Genomic DNA, 7,334 nt, shown 5'->3' with positions numbered 1-7,334 from the left:
GTAACAAGACACAGAGTTTGAACACGGAGCTGTGTGCACTTTATGATAGCATTGTGAATACACTCATTAAGTTAAACATGACAGCAATGTACAAGAGTACTGTTTGAAACTTCACTGCACACTACATACTATTTTAGTGTATAGTATACTGTACAGTTTGCAGTAAGAGCTAATATTCCATTGTGCACATTTCTCCATCGATGACATCCTCCCTTCTTTCCAGGGTCCATAGAGTCAAAGCAACAATTCTGAATGGCACTTAAAGGATCTCTCACTGACTCGAAGTGCATATGGAGCATCGGTTGAGTGGAACTCATCATGATTGTCTGCAAGCGAGCAGAAGTCAAACTATCTGCCCACATCAATACAACTCAGATCAGATGCTCCGCTGCACGCATCGCTGTGTGCCACATGACACTCGACCTCATGCAGGCAGCATCACATCAGAGCCTGTGAGGCAGACAGACAGGAAGTAGATCGGCTCCCCTTCCTCTTTCTCAGTGTGTGTGTGTGTTTATGCAAAGATCGGAGATGGAATAACTGGGGGTTTCCAATAAAACAGGGCCACATGATGTCCACAGCCATCATTGCCTGAAAGAAGGAAGGGGCTTGACCGCATTTTCAGTAGTGTTTCTCTACCGATATTACGTCACAATCACGACCCTCTGCTTACGACACCAGACAGGCAGATCTTTCCCCACAGTTTATTTAGGCCTTCAACTAAGCAGCTCTCAAAAGACCAAAAAAAAGGGTTGCAGGTCTGTTGTGATAGTCGGCAATGACAGGAAAAAAACAACAGCAAAAGCAAATAAAAACATAACAACAGACAATCATGCATAGGCTAATTAGGATAGCAGAATAAACAGGCTCATAGTCTTTCAAAAGGGAAGGAAAGCACTTCTCTATCTGTTGTTGATGGCACAGGCTGTGTGTCCAGTCAAACTGTGAAAAATATTTCCTTAAGCTTTACAGCATCACTGACAGCCATGCATAAAAATAATAAAAGACAAATCAGGTTTGTTTGAACCATTTCGGGTACTGACTTATTGGCTGCTGGGAGCATGAAATCTCTCATATTCATAAGATGCTTATAGAAACCAAAGTCATTTTTATTTTCAGTAACATCAATGATATTTATGTTACGGAAAAGATTACTTTTTCCCTTCGTCTTCAGAAAAAATGTGTTCATTAAACTCTGGACTAAGTGGGTCGAACACGAAAGGCCACTACAGCCAGACTTTGTGGAGGTTTAAAACAAATGACCCTTCCCTCCTGAATGAAAAATGTCATTGTTTTCTCCCATACACACCTTTCCCCGACTACACATCACAAACTAGTCGATTTTCTCCCGCAGTCTCCATCATAAACCAAGAACGAACATTTAACACCATTTAGTTTGATTAAGTATACCTTTGACCTCCCCCGAATTGTAACAATTATTAGTGTTATTAATATGATTATTTTATTTGTTTATTTTTTATGTTTTTATTTAGTTCACTTTCTTTATTTTTGTATTATGTAAAAAAATGAATGTAAGTAGGCAGATAAAAATGTAAGTACATCTGTTTTGAAATAAATACTGTTGTTTTGTTTATCCTGCTACATCAAAATAAAGAATTAAAAATGTTATTTTTTTTTTATTATTTATATACTATAACATACTAAATAAAGTGGAAGATTGGAACGTGTATGAATCACATGAAATAAATCTGTGTGTGTGTCTCTCTCTCTCTCAGTGTGTGTGTGTGTGTCTCTGTGTGTGTGTGTCTCTCTCAGTGTGTGTGTCTCTCTCAGTGCACTTCCGCTCTGAGAGACACGCGCGTCCACGGACACACACCGACACAAAGAGAGGTACACAAGCCGTCGAACCCTACAATATACCTCACATTTCCATTATATTTCCATCAGCGCTGCGTTAGGACGCCGTCGTTCTCGCCTGTACGGTAAGGGTCCGAAACATTTCTCCGTCGACGGCAAACCACGAGCTGACGACACATTTACTGTGTTTTCACCAGATCCATTCACCGCGTCTGTGGGATGGGGTGAAGCTGGAGTTCGTCGAGGCGTGTTTGTGCGCGACTTAATTCGGTTTAATCTGGTGTCATGGTCGCGCGAGCACTGATTCGGCTCTGTGCGATCAAACAGAAGTGACGGACTCGCGTCTGGTCGGTTTACGGTTATTTTAAGCTGAAATGCGGAGCGATCGCAGCAGTGTTGTTGATCTGGAGTTAAAGGTTAAACCCGCGCCTGTACACTTTACCCATCGATACATGGTTACATGCATGCATTGTTACACCCTTTGCACAGTGTTACATGCCTGCGTCGATACGTTACATTCACTCAGTGTTCACATCATTCTTCTCATTGCAGTGTGTGTCTGTGTGTCTGTCTGTCTTTCATAGATCGGGATGTCGGATGAGGACTCGCGTGCCAGCTCTAGTTCATCCTCCTCTTCCTCCTCTTCCTCCACCCATCAGCAGCAGGAGAAAGACACATCTGGGAAAAAGAGAGACAATAAAGCCAACATGAGCAAGACCTCCAAACTCCTCTCCACCAGCGCCAAGAGGTGAGCGTGGGGCCGGGGCCCGAAGCCAAGGCAGAGCCCAGTTACTCGGACGCTTCACAGGCGGCGGGTTTTCTGTCAATTCTGTGGCTCTGAAGCACCATTTAGTGAGCCGTAAAGACAAGCAACTATTGAACGACTACAGTGATTATTTCAGATAGAAACGAAAGCTGTAATCAAATGCTCCATCAGACAAGGACCAAACCAGTTTTTTTGACTCGGACGCTTCACAGGCGGCGGGTTTTCTGTCAATTCTGTGGCTCTGAAGCACCATTTAGTGAGCCGTAAAGACAAGCAACTATTGAACGACTACAGTGATTATTTCAGATAGAAACGAAAGCTGTAATCAAATGCTCCATCAGACAAGGACCAAACCAGTTTTTTTGGTGTGTGTGTAATTTCTTGGGGATATTAATGGGCCTTTTTGTTTAAAGTAATTAAGTGTGTATGTAAAACTGTAAAAGAACTAGAATTTATGGTAAAATATTCCATTTGAAGGGTTTGCAAACAATATTAACATTCCAATTCACAGCTAGTCATATGCCTAACATGTTGGAAACGGCTATATGTTTCTTGTCACATTCAGTTGAATGAATCACTTTAAAACCTATATTTAAACAAAATTGAAATCTGACGAGAAAAGTTGGGTAGTTTGCATCATTGGATATTGCTATTGGTCATAAATTTCTATTATCTTAAAACGGCTGTCAAATATTAAATGCTTTGCTACTTCGTCACACTCTTTCATTGTTAAAATTGATGCCCCTTCTGTGAACCGTATCCAGCCTTCTTTGATTTGATTGGTCATCTCGATCGTGTAAAACTTTTTGTCATCCTAACGAGACAGAGCGGTGCATCATGGAGTGCAGTACAGCATGCAGCATAAAGAGTATTAAATACTGGAGGAACAACGTGGCCTGATCTGATTATTGGAGGTTACTAGCCTGCCATCAGATGCCATTTTTATCCTTTCATCCTTTCATCAAACACAGGATTGTGGGAGGCACCAAATGATTCTATTATCCTGCATTTGAAAACCAACCAAATTAAGGCATATTAGTATACTGCATTCGTTAGACGCCTTCATGGTATACTGTTATCTTGTCAGACAGTGTTTTTTTTAGCTTTCAGACAGCAGCTTTTACTTTGAAAGAGCTTTACTCCAAAGCTCATAGCTGATCTGATCAAACACACAACGAACATGCTCTTCTAGAATAAATTGGTGCTGCTTCTAGACTGCATTCTAGGCATCCAGATGCACCCATGTTGCCTAGAAGTGCTGTTTAGACAAGCAGCTTGTTAGGTTTTGACACGGCCGTCATTTGCTTCCACAGTACTTTATGGAGATTTATTTGGACGTCAGAGTTCAGAGATATTCATGGGAATCATGCGTCTCTTTTTCAGGATTCAGAAAGAGCTGGCTGACATCATGTTGGACCCGCCACCAAACTGCAGGTGAGGAAATGCTTTGCATCTCTTTGATATTCTCTGGATGCATTAGTGGGTTAGGATCATGCTTGGTTGATGAACCATAAAGCAACAGACTTCATGTGGGATCAAAAATAGTGCTGTCACATTAGTGAGATTTAGGTGTGAATTGCGGGCAGAAAGTCAATAGTGTAACTATGAAGCACATCTCACACAGAAGTCGCTTTCAAAACCAAGCATCGTTTCTGTTAGTGAAGGTGACGACTTTGTGTGTGACAAGCGAAATCTGCGCAAGGAGCTTTTTCACCTTCATGCAAAGAGCTCATGCATGGATTCCTATTAAAATGACTGTAATTCGCCCCATGCAAACGACTACAGTGATTATTTCAGATAGAAACGAAAGCTGTAATCAAATGCTCCATCAGACAAGGACCAAACCAGTTTTTTTGGTGTGTGTGTAATTTCTTGGGGATATTAATGGGCCTTTTTGTTTAAAGTAATTAAGTGTGTATGTAAAACTGTAAAAGAACTAGAATTTATGGTAAAATATTCCATTTGAATGGTTTGCAAACAATATTAACATTCACATTCACAGCTAGTCATATGCCTAACATGTTGGAAACGGCTATATGTTTCTTGTCACATTCAGTTGAATGAATCACTTTAAAACCTATATTTAAACAAAATTGAAATCTGACGAGAAAAGTTGGGTAGTTTGCATCATTGGATATTGCTATTGGTCATAAATTTCTATTATCTTAAAACGGCTGTCAAATATTAAATGCTTTGCTACTTCGTCACACTCTTTCATTGTTAAAATTGATGCCCCTTCTGTGAACCGTATCCAGCCTTCTTTGATTTGATTGGTCATCTCGATCGTGTAAAACTTTTTGTCATCCTAACGAGACAGAGCGGTGCATCATGGAGTGCAGTACAGCATGCAGCATAAAGAGTATTAAATACTGGAGGAACAACGTGGCCTGATCTGATTATTGGAGGTTACTAGCCTGCCATCAGATGCCATTTTTATCCTTTCATCCTTTCATCAAACACAGGATTGTGGGAGGCACCAAATGATTCTATTATCCTGCATTTGAAAACCAACCAAATTAAGGCATATTAGTATACTGCATTCGTTAGACGCCTTCATGGTATACTGTTATCTTGTCAGACAGTGTTTTTTTTTGACACGTCTCATCTTTAAAACCACTCGTCATCTTTAGCATGTGTTTCTATGCTTCAGCTCTCGCGTCCTCTCACGTTTATTAGCTGCGTGGTCTGACTCGCTCTTTTATCTTGAGGCGTAAGAGTCACATCTCTTCCCCTGTAATCCTGCTTCCCCCCCGTGGCTTTCTTCTCTCTTATATTGATTTATTAGCCAAACACATGCTACACCACTAAGGCTTGTGTTACTCTCTCATATTTAAAGTCTTGAACGAAGACTGTTGGCAACGGTGACGCTCGTCTAGTGTGCACACTTGCGAGACGCCGCAGCAGATTTTGAATTCATTTGAAAATTGATATTTGAATGATGGTAAGTCTGTGGTTGTTTGGCTCTTGCTAGATGTTTGTGAGGATGTTCTGGGTGGTCAAGAAAAGACCTGTTCACCGCAACACAAATGCATTCAAATTCGGCCTGATTTTCGGCAGACTGGCTCAATAAATAAAGCAAGCTAATTCTCTCAGTAATACCCTGGTTGTCCCCAGTGCACAAAACACTAAGCAACTTTCTGTTTTTGGCACCCGCTTGTTTCAGACATGAAAGGAAATCAAACTGTATTTACAATTTTAAAAAAATTTTGTGCACAGTTTTATGCAACAGCTCTGCAACAGCTCTGGGCATGTGACCAAAAGTGTGAATCTTATTGGCTGGCCAGCTTTATTTGCAGTGCAATTAAAAGAGATTAAAACCTTAACAGCAGGAGAATGTTGTCGTCGGTCTGCACAAGTGCATTAACAATTGTTCTTTTAAGTTATAATGTTTATTGCACTGGATTCTCTCACCAAAATTTGCCTGGGTGTGCACAGACCTTGTAATGTAAATGAACAATGTGTGCTTTCTCCATGTCACCTGCCCTCAGATCTCCTCATGTTTTTACCAGTCAAAAGTCAGATATGACTGCTTATTTGTTACAAATACATCCGGCTTTCAAATGTCTGACAGATGAGTTGTTTATTTGCTTGTCTTATTGTCCACTGAGTGAAAACCATGAATCCAGTGGCATAGACAAGTGATAGCTCTTCTAAGCAAACCACATGATTTGAGGTGCAGTTCATGTCTGTAATGAGTTAAATAGTGTTTGCCTTCGCACAAGTCACTATGTTCTTCCTCAGTTGTTTAATGTGTTATTGCTCTAGAGTTTTTCTTTTCTGCTCAGACATCAGACTGCTGGTCTTGTCACATGAATGTGGTTATGTAATGTGTCTCAAGGCGAAAGGAAGTATTGTAAACACTCCAGAGGTTCCTGTGACCTTTGCTGTTGTCACACAAGGAGTGTGTGAGTGAGTGTGAGAGTTAGTGTGAGTGTGAGAGTTCGTGTGTGTGAGAGAGTTAGTGTGTGAGAGAGTTAGTGTGTGAGAGAGATAGTGTGAGGGAAACTATTGAGTGAAAGCCAAACTATTCGCAAGAAACTGAGAACATTGTCAAATCAGAAACACAAAGATCCAAATAATGCAGAGACCCGCCTTCTTTACAGTGAAACACTAAAACAATACAAACATACACTCAGAAACAAAAAAGCACAATACACCCAAAAACAACTGACAATAATCGAGAAGTCAGTGAACACAAAAACTCTCTCAGACCAGGAGAAAGTGGCGTATCTGTTAGGAGAACAGAAGAACTGCTGTGTGTTTGCTGCTCAATATGTGTCTGCCTGTCACCACAGAAGAGAACACACTCAGCCTGCCCTGATCTGATGTTTCCAGCACAGCTACATTATATTAGGCCATATTACTCTATTATATTACTTAGATGTACATTTTGCTTCTGTAAATGTCTAATCCCTTATTTTATTTTTATTTCTAGTTTATATACTTACATTAGTAATTAATTTTGCACTACATGCTTAATACTTTCTATATATTATTATTACTATTACAAGAGTAATACACGAGAGTTAGTGTGTGTGAGTGTGAGAGATAGAGTGAGTGTGTGTGAGTGTGACAGTTAGTGGGAGTGAGAGTTAGTGTGAGTGAGAGTTAGTGTGTGTGAGTGTGAGAGAGTTAGTGTGAGTGAGAGTTAGTGTGTGTGAGTGTGAGAGAGTTAGTGTGAGTGAGAGTTAGTGTGTGTGAGTGTGAGAGAGTGTGTGAGAGTGAGAGTGAGTGTGTGAGAGTGAGAGTT

The 7,334-nt window shown here is 40.5% G+C and overlaps 1 pseudogene; it reads left to right on the top strand.

Moving 5' to 3' along the window:
• Positions 1-2,079: 2,079 nt before the first annotated feature.
• LOC107569913 (ubiquitin-conjugating enzyme E2 E1-like) overlaps positions 2,080-7,334 on the top strand; it is an 18,298-nt pseudogene continuing 13,043 nt past the window's right edge.

Source organism: Sinocyclocheilus grahami, unplaced genomic scaffold (genome assembly GCF_001515645.1).
Source record: "Sinocyclocheilus grahami isolate Dianchi unplaced genomic scaffold, SAMN03320097.WGS_v1.1 scaffold1394.1, whole genome shotgun sequence".
Lineage (NCBI taxonomy): Eukaryota > Metazoa > Chordata > Actinopteri > Cypriniformes > Cyprinidae > Sinocyclocheilus > Sinocyclocheilus grahami.
Note: the sequence above shows the minus strand (reverse complement) of the source record. Positions and strands in the feature narration are given on the sequence as shown.